At 52.3% G+C, this 16223-nt stretch overlaps 1 protein-coding gene across 3 annotated transcripts in view; it reads left to right on the forward strand.

The window, feature by feature from the left end:
* CCDC18 (coiled-coil domain containing 18) overlaps positions 1-16223 on the forward strand; it is a 1105805-nt gene that overhangs the window by 147311 nt on the left and 942271 nt on the right. The gene's annotated exons all lie outside the window — the stretch shown is intronic.

The following is a 16223-nucleotide window of genomic DNA, read 5'->3' on the forward strand; positions in this document are numbered from 1 at the left end:
TTTCTGTTACAAATTGTCTTTTTAGGGCACGCCTGAGCCAGCGCATGCATGTGCTGCTCTGGCGAGACATTTAGTAAGCGCGGTTTTGAAAGTGCTACCCCATGCTTTGGCTGGCTTAGCGCTTGCGTTCACCGGAGCGTGCACGCGCGCAGCCGCCATCTGTCTTTCACGGATCATTAAGTGAAGTGCATCGCGATCACTTTCACTTTCGCATGTGTGTTTTCTCTTTCTCATCAGAAGATCGCAGGAAGTGATAAAATGTTCAAACAGAACCCCACGTGTGATTTCAGCTGTTCACACCTGTCTGCAATATATGTCAAAAACAGTGGTATCTTTTTGTATCTCCCTTTTTATATATTTAATTCTCTTTGCCCTGATTTTATAATCCGCACAGTTGTGTTGGTAACTGCACTTGTTTCAAACTCGGAACTGCTGACAGCACAGCAGAAACACAAGCACTCCGAGCTCTCACGGCCACTGGGTATTTCCGAGATTAGATAGCAGCGCCTTTCGGAGACTGAAGAAATCACAAGGTTATATTGTTCCAGTGAATGCACTCCCTGCCACTCGCCAACAGAGCCTTGTTATTGGTTTTTAAAACCGATATTTGACGTCTGTGGAAAATGCGCAATCGTCTTCAGGGGAGTGACTGAACTTTTCATAGCAGTTGTCTCCAGCTCTGTATTCCCCTTCTCAATCCTGTACATTTACTCGTCTTTCAAGGAAAACTGCTGAGCTACCTCCGCTCTAAAGCCAATGAGTGTCTAGAGCTCAACAGTCAAAGGGAATCCCTGGTTTTCTTTTTTTGTCCTCATCTCACCAATAAACACTTGTGGGTCTTATGAAGCCGCTTAAACGATCTGTAGGGAAGGAGGCACACGGCTTACCACATATGTTTCCGTTGGTCGACCAGTCCCTTATTTAGTGTGGGTTACTGGTGTAATCATTGGACAAAAGTATTTAGACGTAGATTGTGACCCCAGCTCATAAAGGGATGCCAAAGATTGGTAGATTCATCCCCTACTCCATCATATTCCAGATGGGCCATAGCAAAGGAGACCTTAAGCCAGTCTTCTCTGTTGGGTGGTTGAGGGTCCTTCCATCTCTTACATATTTCTCTTCGTGCGAGCAGAACCAAGTATAACAATAGACCTCGTTGCTGTTGTGACGCCTTTATACAAAATAGGCCATCATCCCCAAAGAAAATCAGTGACAGGTTGACCTCAATGTTCGAGTTAAACACATCTTTAAGAATGTCTCCGATTTCCTTCCAGAAGGTCTTTATTTCTGAGCACTCGAAAAATATGTGTAGATCATTTGCTAGGGGAAGCTTGCACCTATAACATTTCGGAGTTGGTACTGGAGCAGATTTCGCAATTCTAGCTGGGGTGTAGTAGAGTCTGTTGATAACAAAAAAGTGGTTCTTTTTTAGAGCTGCAGATTTGATATATTTATACAGCAGCTTCAATGATGGCTCAAACAGTGCTTCTATTGTTGGCTCAAGAGGGGACTGCTCCCATATTTTAATCGATGGGGTGTTTCCGGGTCGACTGCTTCAAGGACTAAGTGGTACCACACTGATACCTCTTTTTTAAAACCTGGACAGAGTGGCAAAACCTTTCTGTCTCCCAGTTTCCTTTTACTTGCTCTTTCTCTGCCTCATACCACGAGGCAAGCTGTAGGTATTTAAACCTGGAGAAACCTGTGCCGATCCTGGCCCTCAAAACCTCCCATGGAAGGATCCCCTCTGAGTCTACCAGTTCCGACCAGATTGTGATTCCAGCCCTCTTTATAGGTAAGGCCAGCCCATCCTTTAGACAATGAGGTGTCCCCGTGGAGTCCCAGATGGGAGCATGGTGTGAGTAATACCCTATCCCCCATGTAGTTCTTACTTTAAGCCAAAGAACTAGAGCTGCCCTTAGAACCTTCAAGCGTACTTTTATGAAGTACTTTGTAGCACCAAACTTATGCAGATATGCCTCTACTCTTCCTCCCTCTTCTACCGTTCTTGTCATTTCATTCAGCAGTTTCCCCCACGCGGAATCTTCAGGTCTCATCAATAGCGAACGGATAGCTTTAAACTGGAAGGCCACTGCATACCAGCATATATCCGGGAGTGCCAAACCCCCCTTAGCAAGTCTACGCCTAAGCTTTTTCCACGATAATCTGGTACCCTTATCTCCCCAAATAAAACTCCCGATCTTACTCTGAATTTTACTTATTAAGTTTTGGGGAAAAGTGAGAGGGATAGCAGAGAAGACATAAGAGAGCTTAGGGAGAATGATCATCTTCACCAGATTAACTTTCCCGTATATGGTCAAGGGGAGGTTCCTCCATCTAGAGAAGAGGTGATCGATTTCCTTAGTTACTCTGGATAGATTTACGAGGGGGACTCTAGCTAGATCTTTAACTATGTAGATACCCAAGTATCTTAGTTCTAATGAGTTAACTCCTCCCCATTGGTCAACATTCCAGCCCATCACCTCCGTCTTAGATTTATTTACCAGGTAGCCTGACAAAGCCCCAAATTCCTCCGTAATGGACTGTAAACGGGGAAGAGCGACACCAGGATTGCTTGTGTATACAATCAGGTCATCAGCGTACAGTGCTAATTTGCAACTATAAGATTGAGATTTGAAGGGATAGATGTCATTATCTAGCCTGATGGCTTGGGCTAGTGGTTCAATATAAATATTGAACAGGAGTGGAGAGATCGGGCAACCCTGCCGAGTCCCTCTCTGAATGTTAAAACTTGGTGTGAGTATCCCGTTCAGTAGGATACGGGCAGAAGAGCCTTGATAGCCGTCAGTCAAAGCTTTTATTTCGGTAAAATACCATAAAAAGACATAAATACATATATACATTTAAAACATGATTAAATAGCATTGCGTAGAGTGTAATCCATTAAGACATTAAGACAATTTCCATAGGACATACGCAGTAAAAACGTGAACTTTTCCACGAAGAGAAAAATGTTAAAATTAATCCAGGGCCAAAGATATACACATTATACCTCAAAGTACTATGATGATGATAAAGATAATACTGAATCAGAAAGATGAGCAACAGAAGACAAAAATTTGGACCTTGCAAACCACATTGAGAGAAGGAATTTAGCCATTACAAACACTATCAAAGGGGTGGTATCATATTTCAGAATTCTGAACACCTCCTTATAGTCCCTGAGACCCCTAGACTTACATAACTGGATAATCCACTTTTTCCTTGCAATAGTATATAAGGGGCAAAAGAGAACAACATGTAGCTCTGTTTCACAGATAGCAGAACATAGGGGACACGAGCTAACGGGATCTACAACATTGCACCATCTGTGAGTGAGATCTCTCAACGGTAGCGAACCGTGTCTGAACAGGATGTAAAGTTTCTTTGCCAAAGGTGGTTGGATAGCGTCCAGGAAAACTTCAAACTGGGGACTACACTTAATATCCAGAAAGGTGTCAGTAAGCCTACCCAGGGAGGAATGGAGTAGGATACCCTTCCTAGAGGAATTTAAAAGCTCCCGCAATGAATTCTTCGAGAGTGAACGGCAGGTCGCTTCCGGGGCGGACCATAAATTCCTCATCCCAATTAGGTTACAAAGGTTCTTTATGTAGGCAAGCCAAGGGATCTTATCCGATTTTCCCCTTGCCATAATGTCACCAAGATCGTACCTGTAGCTTACCAACTCGGGCGTTGACCAAAGACGCCTCCAGAACTGAAGAGGACGGTTCCGGGCAATCTCCTCTATGGGAACCAGACCCAGATCCCATCTCAGAGGAATTAATGGGGTGCTGACAGGTAGTTTCAACAATCTCCTGATAAAAGAATTCTCAATAGATGAGAGGGAAGCGGGGGGGGAATATCCCCATAATTCAGCACCGTAAAGTGCTCCTCCTCTGGCTTCGGATTTATAGATTTCCATGGGGGGGCCCAAAGGTTTAAAAGAGGAGTTATTAAACACCTTCAGGATTCCCCCCACTGATTGGGCTAATCTCAAATTTGCCTTCGCCAAATGGGACCCCCAATTCATTTTATCATTAAGGGTCACCCCCAAATACTCAAACGTGACAACCCTATCCAACTCAACCTCTCCCAGTTTAGGATGGGGGCAATTAGATGAATTAGAACCGAAGACCATAAATTTGGTCTTCGAAAGGTTCAATTCCAGGTCCCTGATTTTACAAAAAGAGCAAAAGGCCTCTAATGTACGCTGGATGCCCATGTAAGATTGGGATAACAGGAGCGTATCATCAGCGAACATTAGGGCCGGGACCTTACGCCCCGCCAGTACAGGGGAGTCCAGGTTAGCGGAGCGCAGTAAATACTCGATCAGCCCATTGATGAAAAGGGAGAAAAGGGTGGGGGCCAGGACACAGCCCTGCCTCACACCCTTCTCTACCGGAAATGGCCCAGAGATTTCCCCGCATCTCCCAAATCTCACCCTTGCGTAGGTGCCTAGGTGAAGGCGTTTGAATAAATGGCAAAGGTAGGGGGGGGCACCCATCTCTAGCAAGAGGGCCCAGAGTTTTTCCCTTTGCACCATATCAAAAGCGGACCGGAGGTCCACAAAGATCAGAAACAAATTACCAGCACCCATGCTGACTGTTTTCCAATAAATCAAGAGTAATCTAAATAATTGATCAATAGTAGAAACCTTGGCTCGGAACCCCGCCTGGAGGGAGGTTAAAATTTGTTGATCCTCCATCCAGAACTGCAGTCTGGATAAGAGGACTCGGGCGAACAGCTTCTGTAAAACATCAATCAGGCTTATGGGGCGGTAGTTGGCTGGATCCAGTGGGGAAGATTTTTTGTGGATGGGTATAATTTCTGCACCCAGCCAAGTGTCCGGGATTCTAAGGCCCTGCAAAATAGCATTAAAATATACACATATATAAGGGGCCCAGATTTTTACATCACTTCTGTAGAGATCACCGGGGATCTTGTCAAGCCCCGGAGCTTTCCCTACTGATAGGGAATTGAGGGCCAATTCTATTTCTGGTATAGAAAAGAGACTAGTCTCAATTTCTTCCTGACACAACAGGTCCGTGGCAATATCAGTCCGTGACAAGCCTGCATCGGTGCCACCCGGGGGGTTAGTGACCGAGAAGAGGGGTTGGAAGTGGGCGAGCCAGACCTCCTCGCTGAGATTGGGAATAATTGCTGGTGGACTGGCAACCGTGCCCGTTCGGACAATGTTCCAAAACGCCCTCGAGTCACGGTCTACTAAAGCTTGGAGTAAATTTTGCCACCTTAGATCCTCCCACTCGGCTTTTGCTTCCTTGATCAGGTTTTTATAGGTGGTCCTAGCCGCCCGGATACTAGACGGGGTACCCTCCTTTACTTCTTTTAACAGGGCAGACTTAGCCTGCCTACAGGTACCATTGAACCAGTGCTCGGGCCTAGAAGGCCTTGGCTTTGAGACAGTAGGGTTGTAGAAGAAGCTAGCCAAACTGCCAAGGAGATCCTTGTGGATGGTCTGGAGATCCAAAAGGCGGGACTGCGGGATGTCCCCGGCAGGTGGGAGACTGCTTCCAAGGAGCGGAACACAGTGCTATATATCTCAGCAAGCTTTAGGTCATCAGACGCTACCCTTTCCCACCTGATCCTTCTGCCACCTGCCACTAGAACCAGATTCTCGCTACGTAATGGAGATTGAGGCCTCGAAAATTCACTACCACCTAACTTGTTAATCAATTCCAGAGACAGTAGGTTGTGATCGCTGTCGACCCGTGGAATAATAGAAAAGGCGGCCAAGTGGCCCCAAAATTCCACGTTCACCAAAACATAGTCGATGGTCGAACAGCTCCCAGCTCTGTTAAAGGTGAAAGACCCCGGCACGTCCGGGCAGAGTCTACCATTGCAGGCCCGCAAGGAGTGTGCGATAGTGAGCCTATTAATCTCAAGGGCTAGAGGGGAGAGGCATTTGGCCGAATAGGAGATAAGGTCTGGGATTAGATAGGTTTCATCCTCATCACAGGTGGGAGAGGGGATCCCAAGGAGGGGTTCGAAGTGGCAATTGAGATCTGCGCCAATTAGTTTATGGGACGCGGGTGGAAGAGAGTGTAAAACGTCTTCCAGGGCGCCCAGGATCGACAGACCCAACTGAACCGGCTGGGGGCGCAAGTACACATTTATTACTACTAGCGAGTAGCTAGCAGGGAAAGTGAGTAGCAGGCATAGGATGTCAGGGGACTTTGGATCCAGTAACTTTACTGAGCACCCCAGGTGTGTTGCAACCCATACTACTAGCCCCCCTGAAGGTCTTCCTCTCGTCCCCTGGACAGCTGGGGCCGAGAACGATGCATAACCCACCCTCCATGGTGTAGACCGTAGCCAGGTTTCTTGGAATATGCAGATGTCATATTTGTCCATTAGCTCTCCCCACTCAGGATCAGAGAGTTTGGACTCCAGACCGGCCACATTCCAAGACCCAACTAATGGTCTCCGGATAGGTATTCGGGGGGGGCTATCAACCGGAGGGGGGGAAGAGGGGGGGGCTGTGGGAAGCAGAATGCACAAGGGGGTTCAACACTAAACAATCCACTGTGGCGCTGGGGGACAGAAATGAGGGAGAAGGGGGCCCAGGGCCACTCTCCATGCCAAGAGCTACCGAGGACACAGCCAACATCGTATCGGAGACATCCCCATCCTGGGTCCCTCCCACGGGCATAAACCCTCCCTTACTAGGACTCAGAGGTGGTGGTCAGTCCACCGCATTAAGCACACCGAAACGGTTTTCAACCGGGATGTTAAAGAAGGAGTTATGTGGGGCCTGGTGGAAGTATGGTAGATCAACTGGGTCCAGAGTATTGGGGATGGAATAAAAATACCCCAAATGCGATGCCTCAATGGCTCCCCTTCTAAGGTGCCCTCCCTGCTCCAGTATGTGACCTACTACTCTGGGGTCCCTAAAGTTAATCAGGACACAGTCCCCCCCTATGTCCTTTGGGCGGGTCCCCAGCCAGTTAACCCTCCGAACATGAAGAATCTCCCCTCTCCCTGCTCCCTTCAATGGTCTATTTTTGGACAGCCAGTGAATGACTTTATTTTTTAGTTCAGAATACGATTCCCCCCTTCCATTCATTAACGGTGGAACTCCTGTGAGCACGATCACATAAGGTGCTGCCTCCGGGGGAAGCTGGACTAGAAGATGGGAATCATCCAGGCTCCTGAGGGCTCGGATCCCCCCCCCCAGAAAGGCAAGTTCCATCCCTGTCTGAATTCAGAGGAGCTAAATCCCTGCAGCTAGCTAGCTGCTCATGTGATGGAGCGACAGTGGGGGCACGGGGCACAGTCAGGGACGTACGAGGACCAGCAGTGAGGGAGGGGGCAGTTAAATGCACCAAAGAAGGCTGGCATAGATCCGTAACCGACTGGATCGGGGGTAAAGGTGGCTGTGATTGGGGGGTAGGATTGGTAAGGGATGCTTGAGTACTGACACCCTCCGTGCTGCCCAAGTTGGACTTTAAGTCCTGGTTTGGCTGCTTCTTCCCAAACCCTATGGTATTAACTAATGATACCAACCTGTCGATTTTAGATGACAGGGATTTTAAAAGATGGTTTAGGGACTGGTCTATGTGTGACTGCAGGTCAATTAATAAGGTAGTCACCCAGGTCGGAGGGATAGAAGTAGGGGGGTGGTAGATCGGGGCCAAGAGGGGAGAGCTGTCTACAGGAGGGGCAGGGAAAAAACTCCTTTTTCTGAGTTTTTTTTTTTTCTTTTTCCTTGGCTTTGACTGCTTTATGGGGGCCACGATAGAAACAAAGGAGGATGATGATGGCCCATCTACCACTAGAGCTGGTTCATCTATTTGTGCCTGAGCGCACGGTAGTTGTGTGAATGAGGGCAACATGGAAGACATTGCATCAGGATCCACCTGGTATGAGGAGAAGTCAGCCAATCCATCAGAAGGGGGGGCCATATTAAATGCCGGTGTAATCGACAACCGTTTTTCCGTATTTTCGATTGCTGTAGCCACCGCCCCGATTGTCTTCTGGAGCATCTTATCTATCGCTGTAAGACTGGGGATCTGTGAATTGGAGTTGGCTAGCTGTCTAGTCATAGGGCGACTAACTGTAGGTTTGGAGTGCTTCCCCATAATTCCAATGAGCCAACAGCGATGAACAATGAGGAACCTCTAGCACAAGTATCTAAAATCCAAACAATATAAGATAAAAGAAACACACTCTAAACGAGGCAAAGGACTGACGATAATAGATAAAATGGCATTAGCCAAGGGGGTAGGTTTAGATGAGCGGCCCAGCCCGGCCTCCTCCGGCCCCGGACGGCCACAGACGGTCCCGCCCTTGTCCCGGGCTTCTCCCGGCGCCGACCCGCGAGCGATCCCGCGTCGCGGGGGTCGGGCTCAGTTAAGTAGCGCCTCCGGGCGCGCAAAGTGCGTGGTTTGTACTTCCGGGTCGCTGAGGGGCCTGGGAAATGTAGTCCCCGTGGAGAGCTCCCCCCACACGGCGGTCGCGGTGTCAGGCGACGGCGGGGGGGAGACGTGAGGCCAGATGGAGGAAAACGAGCGATCCTAGGAGACACACGAGGCCACACAGGTGAGCAGCAGGGATCCGCTAGTAAATGCCAGGAACAGCCCCCGCTCTGCCGGGGGCGGGCTCAGTTAAGTAGCGCCTCCGGGCGCGCAAAGTGCGTGGTTTGTACTTCCGGGTCGCTGAGGGGCCTGGGAAATGTAGTCCCCGTGGAGAGCTCCCCCCACACGGCGGTCGCGGTGTCAGGCGACGGCGGGGGGGAGACGTGAGGCCAGATGGAGGAAAACGAGCGATCCTAGGAGACACACGAGGCCACACAGGTGAGCAGCAGGGATCCGCTAGTAAATGCCAGGAACAGCCCCCGCTCTGCCGGGGGCGGGCTCAGTTAAGTAGCGCCTCCGGGCGCGCAAAGTGCGTGGTTTGTACTTCCGGGTCGCTGAGGGGCCTGGGAAATGTAGTCCCCGTGGAGAGCTCCCCCCACACGGCGGTCGCGGTGTCAGGCGACGGCGGGGGGGAGACGTGAGGCCAGATGGAGGAAAACGAGCGATCCTAGGAGACACACGAGGCCACACAGGTGAGCAGCAGGGATCCGCTAGTAAATGCCAGGAACAGCCCCCTTGATAGCAATTTCTCAGAGTTTGGATAAAAATTGGACCAAACCCTAGTTTTGCCAATACCTCCCATAAATAGACCCAGCAAACTCTGTCAAATGCTTTGGCCACATCCAAGGCTATTATAGCCAAAGGATCAGATCTTGTAGTGGCCAGATCGATGTTACCTATCATTAACTGAGTTTGCTCTTGGATCTGCCTACCTTCTACGAATCCCTTTTGGTCTGGGTGAACCAACTGGGGGACCAACTTCGCCAATCTCCCTGCCAACAATCCCTGGTTTTCAACTCAAATGGAGGAAGTCTGGGGCTATTATGACACCCAGGAATATTCAGAGACATGAGTTGAGGAACTCTCAGAAACTCGGGTCACAAAGTTTTCATTTATATAAAAGCTTAGGTAAATTTCCTGGGCCTAAACTGTGCCCTGTTGATTTGCTTAGGTGCGAAAGGGCGCCAACACCTTTTCAAATTTCTCTACTTTGACTTTGCATCACTGTTGTAAGTTTTTCCATAGTATATATTCACCATATTTTAGTCCACTATATTTTTACAGGAGGTGAAAGAGGGATCTCCAAAACTGCAACTGTTTTTTTTTTTTTTTTTTTTTTTTTTTTGAAAAAGTTTTTATTGAGCAACAATTCGGTCACAAGTATGGGCCTACAACCACCCGGGCCGGCCGCTAGGTACATAAGGAAATATACACATATCAAAGTTGCAATCCGTTCCCAGGGCACTGCCCCGCAGTGGCTCAAGATAGTTCTCGAAGAACAGCAAGCGTCAGTCCAACAGTAACAGAAACAAAAGAAAAACAATAAAAACAAAAGGCGAGTTACGAGGGATACCAGTGCGGTTCAGGCTCCCCCCGGGAAACTCCAGTCAGAACATTTGAGCAATCCGCTAAAGAGAGGAGTACCGGGAGGCCGGGGACGGAGGGGGGGGGGGGAAAGGGGGGTCAAGGAAGATGAACGTCCCTATGTAGTTGTTACAAAAAGCGCCAGGAACCGTCGAGGGTCAGGGGGACATGGCGATATCAGTGTCTACCAGGGGGGGCGTACAGATGCCTCCGCGATACGCATTCCATTGGCCCCAAATTCTACCCCATGCCCCCGGCTTGCCACGGGCCACATACACTGTCTTCTCCCGAAACATACACCAGTCCATATTCTCCTTCCATACTGACACGGTGGGCGGCCGTTGAGCGCCCCAAAGTTGCGCTATATCCCTCTTGGCAATCATGTTCCCTAGGGCCGCCCACCGAGTCTGAGCCGCGTTGTAGTCATTGGGCTCCCACACATTCAGGACACAGCGACGCACCTCCGGCAGCAGTACAACCCCGGTGACCTGTCCCATAACCGTGTGGACCCGGCGCCAATAGTCCGCCACCTCGCGACACTCCCAAAGGATATGAAGAAAGGTGGCGCTGAGCCCGCAGCCTCGTTTACAGAGCCCGTCGTCGGAAAATCCCATCGCGACCAAGCGCGGACCCGTAACATACACCCGATGGAGAATCTTGAGCTGTACCAACCGGAGACGAGCCGGAATGGCAACCTCCTTGGGGGACGACAGTGCAGACTGCCAGTCTTCGTCATCCAATTCGACCCCATCCCCAGTCCAAGCCTCCCGAAGGCGCACCAGGAGATCCGCCCGGTGATTAATCAATTTTTTATAAATTAAAGAAATAGTACTATCAGGGACATGTCCGTCAAGTACGCGGTCCTCGAGGGGCGAGGAAACAGGGACCGTGGTCCCCTCCCCGAAGACCGAGAGCAGGGCGTGTCGAACCTGGGCGTAGCGGAAGAACTCCCTGTCGGTCAGCTCGTATTCGGCCTGGAGCACCGCGAAAGTCTTGACCGCGCCCTTGTGCCACAGGTCTCCCACTTTGCTGATACCAATCGTGTCCCACTGGTCAAACCCCTTGGTGGTCCACAAGCTGCCCAGGCGGTCGGAGGCAAACAAGGGAGTAGCACATGTCATTCGCTCACTCCAGCCCGTGGCCGCAGTGGCAGCCCTCCAGGTCCGCACAGCAATCTTAGTAGGACCCGTAAGGGTCCGGTCAGCCAGGCGGGAATAAAGTGCCCTGTTGTAGTTCCCGCCGGGAAGCAGGAACTTGTCCATCTCATACGCCGGATTCAAGCCGGGCGCATACGTGGCGTGGTTAATGGCAGATAGCTGCGAGGCCCAATAGTACCTGCGAATGTCAGGAAGCGCGATGCCCCCGTCATACCAGGGGAGAGTGAGCTTGGCAAGAGCAATACGCGCCCGGCCGTTCCACACCAGTCTCCTCTGCAGGCTCTCCACCTCCCGAAAGTAGGCCACTGGGATAACGTCAAAGGAGTTCTGGAGTGCATAGAGGAACCTGGGAAGGGACATCATTTTAAACAGCGCGGCCCGACCCAGCGGGGACAGGGGCAGCCTGCACCACCGGGCCGTGTCCTCCCGCAGCCGCCGAAGTGGACGCAGAAGATTCTGCTCGTAGCGAGCCACCGGGTCCAGCGAAACGTATATCCCCAGGTACTTAAAGCCGCTCAGAGATATTTGAATCGGGAGCCGAGGCGGCAGGAGAGGAGGACCACCAGCGATGGGATAAACGCAGGATTTAGACCAATTGATCGTGAGACCCGAATTGTTCCCAAAGGAGGTCAGAACGTCAAAGAGGACGTTGAGTGACTGCCGCGGTGAGGTGAGGTACAGGAGAATGTCGTCCGCATACAGCGAGACCCGATCTTCAAAGCCCGGGCCCCACCGGATCCCTCTAAGCGAGGGCTCCCAACGGAGCCAGGCAGCGAGTGGCTCCAGGGCGAGAGCAAAAAGCAACGGGGACAACGGGCACCCCTGCCTCGTGCCCCTGCCGAGGGCAAAGGGCCGAGAGACCCGCCCATTCACCACCACTTGAGCCATGGGTCCCGTGTAAAGGAGCCTCACCCAGCCAATAAATCCCTCCCCAAAGCCGAATTTATCCAAGACGGCCCAGAGGAATGGCCACTCAATAGTGTCAAATGCCATCGTGGCATCCAAAGAGACCAGCACGGCCGGCTCGGTGAGGAGCTCCGCCCTGGCGAGGACCCCGTGCAGACGCCGCAAGTTAAGAGCGGTGTTGCGGTGCGGGATGAAGCCGCATTGGTCCGGATGAATAAGGTCGCACACGACACTCAACAATCGATTGGCCAGGACTTTCGCCAGGATTTTAGGCTCTGCATTGAGCAGTGAAATAGGCCGGTAAGAGGTACAGCGGTCACGCGGCTTGCCCTCCTTGGGGAGAACGACTATAGTGGCCAAGCGCTGGTCGGCCGGAAGGGAACCCGCCGCAAGAGAGTCGCGGAACATGCGGCCGAGGAAGGGCGCAAGCTTATCAGGACGCAATTTGTATAGTTCAATGGGCAGACCGTTAGGACCCATAGCCTTGCCCGAGCGAAGGGAACGAATCGCGGTCGCTATTTCATCCGACGATAAGGGGGCGTCCAGCCGCTCCCGGTCCTCAACGGACAGGCCGGGCAGAGCAATATCTCTCAATAGGAGGCGAGAGTCATCTTCGTCCCTGTCAGTCACCGGGGAGTACACCGCCCGGAGGTGGTCAGCGAAGCATTCCACAATCTCATCCGGTTCAGTCACACACCCACCATCCGCAGCACGCAACTCGGGGACCACGCGATTCACTCTCTCCTTTTTGTCCAGCCACGCAATCAACTTTCCCGCCTTGTCCCCCGCGTCATACAATCGGCCCTGCTGCTCCCTATACATAGTTTTGGCCGCGTCAGTGACCAGGGACCTATATTCGAACTGTTTCAGGCTAAGGGCATGTAGCCCGTCCGGAGTAATATTCGCCTCCAAGGCCGACTCCAGCCCCGAGACGTCAGTCTCCAGCTTCACCACCGCCTCGCTCCTAACCTTCTTGGCCACCACTATCTGGGCGAGGGCGTGTCCGCGTATAACAGTTTTAAAGGCTTCCCAAAGGGACAACGCAGACGACACCGACCCCTCGTTTTCACTGAAGTATTGGTCCATGGCCTTAACCAGGCTGTCACGAGTCACAGGGTCCCGCAGGTACCAGGGGTTAATGGGAGCTATCCGCCCTGCGGACCGCGGCCCGGTGTCAAAGAGAAGCCACAGCGGAGAATGGTCGGAGATACCACGCGCCAGGTGTCTGACCTCTCGAATCCGACCAGTCTGCGCCGCTGGCATAAGGAAGTAGTCTAACCTGGAGAGACTCCCATGCGCCCCCGAATGAAAAGTGAACTGGCACTGGGTCGGATGCAGTAGTCTCCAACTATCCACCAAGCCGAAGGTCTCCAACATCCCACCCAGCCATGACTGGGCAGCGGGGAGGGTCCTCGGTGGGTGACGATCCAGTTCACCCGAAACCACAGAATTAAAGTCCCCGCCCATGAGCAGGAGGCCGTCCGGGAGGTCTAGCAACATTCGACCCAAATCAGCAAAGGTGGAGTTCTGGAGGCCCGGGGGGACGTAGACTGAAACCAGGGTAAGGGGCTGCCCCTCCCACCTCCCAATCAGACACACATAGCGCCCTCTGTCATCCGAGACTATCCTCGTGATCTCCACCGGAAGGGAGGTTCGCAGGAGAATGCCCACCCCCCTGGAGCCAGTCGTGAAACCAGAATGGGCTACGAGGCGGTATCCCCCTCTGTGCATCGCATGGCAGACATTGCCGACCAAATGCGTCTCCTGGAGAAACACCACATCAGGAGTCAAACGGCGCAAATATTGCAGTACAACACCCCGCTTAATACGGTCCCCCAACCCATTGACGTTCCACGACATAAGCCTCAACCCGTCTCCCCCCATCCCCTCCAATAGAGCAAGAAGCCCCCAGCCCGCAGCACCGCTCCCAAATATGGATAAAAATCAATTCCTCGCCCTGTAAATAAAAAACACACAACTAAACAACCCCTCTTCCCCCCCAACCCCACCCCAAGTCCACCGCCCCCCACCCTGCACCCCTGCGGGCCTAAGACCCCCCCCAACTTGCAGTGTGCCTGTCGCCCCGCTAACCCCATTCTACAAAAAGACCCCGGAGGAGGAAAGGGACCCGAACCCGCCCGCACCCCTCACGGGTCCTGGTAAAACACAGTATGCAAAAGAAGTAAGACCCAACTGTACAGTGCAAAAACGCAAAAGCAAGGACCAAAGGTCAGTCTAAGGGGACCCGTCACCTGCGGTGCCCCCAGAGGGCCCGGGCCGGCCACCCCCGTCCGGCAGCGAGTCCAGCCAGTCACTTGCGGCCACAGGAGTGTCAAAAAAGACTGTCCGCTCTCCATGCTCCACTCGAAGTTTCGCCGGGTAGAGCATCGAATACTTCAGGCCTAGCTCGCGGAGACGGCGCTTCACCCCCTGGAATCCCATCCGCTGTTTCTGGACCAGTTGCGTGAAGTCCGGGTAAAAGTTGACGATCGAGTTCTCGTAGCGGACCGGGCCACGGGTCCGTGAAGCCTGCAGAATAGCATCGCGGTCCCTGTAGTGGAACAGTTTAGCCACGATAGGCCTCGGGGGGGCCCCCGGCCGCGGCCGGCCGCCAGGAACCCGATGGGCCCGCTCCACAGCGAAGAATTTACTTAGGCCAACCGGGGACAGCTGCTGCAGGATAAGTTCCTCGACCACGAGGTCCACCGGGCGGCTGTCGGAGGACTCCGGTACCCCAATGATACGGATATTGTTGCGTCGGGCCCGTCCCTCGAAGTCCTCAAGCCGCCGGGCCATGTGGTCGTTGACCACTCTAATGTCCCCAAGCGCGGCCCGCAGATCCGACACCTCCGCACCCAAGGTGGAGGTCCGTGTATCAAGGGCCTGGACCTTCTCGTTGGTTTTAGAGAGGTCGGCCCGAATCAGGGTGACGTCGATCGCGACAGTGTCGATCTTACGGGCCAGGGCCTCATATTGCGTCGCGATAGTTTCCCTGATGCCCTCGATGGCGCCCATAATGTCCTGTAGGGAAGGTTCCGCAGCGACGGTCGTGCCTCCCCCCGCAGCATCCGGGGAGAGGCCAGCAGCGCCAGGGGACCCCCTGCCCTGGGTATAGCGGTCCATGTTGTTGCTCTGGACCGCTCCCCCGCGTAGTGAAGCCTTGGTCTTGCGCCCCTCCGGTCCCCCTTTGCCCGCCATGTGAGCGCCGTCACTCAATGGGACCTCCGATCAAGGGGCGCACGGGTGCCAGGGAAAGGATCACAAACTGTCGGTGTAGGGGTCGGAGGCGTCAGACCCGTCCGTAGCAGATGGAAGCAAACCTCGGGCAGAGGCCCAAGAGGCACCCCGCCACCTTGAGCACGCACGCCAGCTGATCTCCTGAAGGCCAAAATCGAAACCGAAAGTGCTGAATCGGTGACTGGCACCGCGCTGAGGCCGCTGTTGTTCAATTGCAGCCCGGCCCCACGGGTCACCTCCACCCCGGCCTCCTCCGTCGGGTGGGTCCCAAAAGTTCCGGCGACGATAACTCAGGATTCCCAGGTCCGATTAGAATTTTGGAAAGAGATATATAGTCAGCTGGTCTTCTTCTCTCAGATTCCATACACCTACTCAGGATAGTCTCAGGATTTATTCCGAGGAGCAGAAAGGGTCCGGGGAGCCCTGTGCTCACGCGACCATCTTGGATGCGCGCTAGGCTCCTCCTCCTCAAAAAACTGCAACTGTTAACCTGGCCACTTTAAACTGATGAGTGATAATCTTTCCTCTCAAGTTAATCAGCAGTTATTCAGACTCATCCCCTGTATCCCCCGACACTAAAGCCTAGGGGATCTCTTTCTATCTCCATTCCAGTGGTGTATTCAGTTTTGGAAACTATAGTCCTCCATTAAGGCTGAATGACCTTGCATTTCACCACATATGGGACTTTGTTCTCTTCTCTGTACCGCTTTGACAACATTCCAGATGGGAGCTAAGCATCGCTTTATGGCAAGTAGAGGTCAAGTACTCTTTCCTTATAATGATTCCCTTTGTATGGGGTACAGATGGATCCTGATGAGGCTCATTCCCAAATAGGGCGCCACAAAGTCACATCAATTTCTCATCCCAATTCCACTTCCCATTTAACAACATATGCAGGTTTGATTAATGCTGTGGGGCTCAGTAAATATTGATATAATCTAGTAATATCTCTCCTGCTCTTTCA

Source organism: Triturus cristatus, chromosome 4_2, assembly GCF_964204655.1.
Source record: "Triturus cristatus chromosome 4_2, aTriCri1.1, whole genome shotgun sequence".
NCBI lineage: Eukaryota > Metazoa > Chordata > Amphibia > Caudata > Salamandridae > Triturus > Triturus cristatus.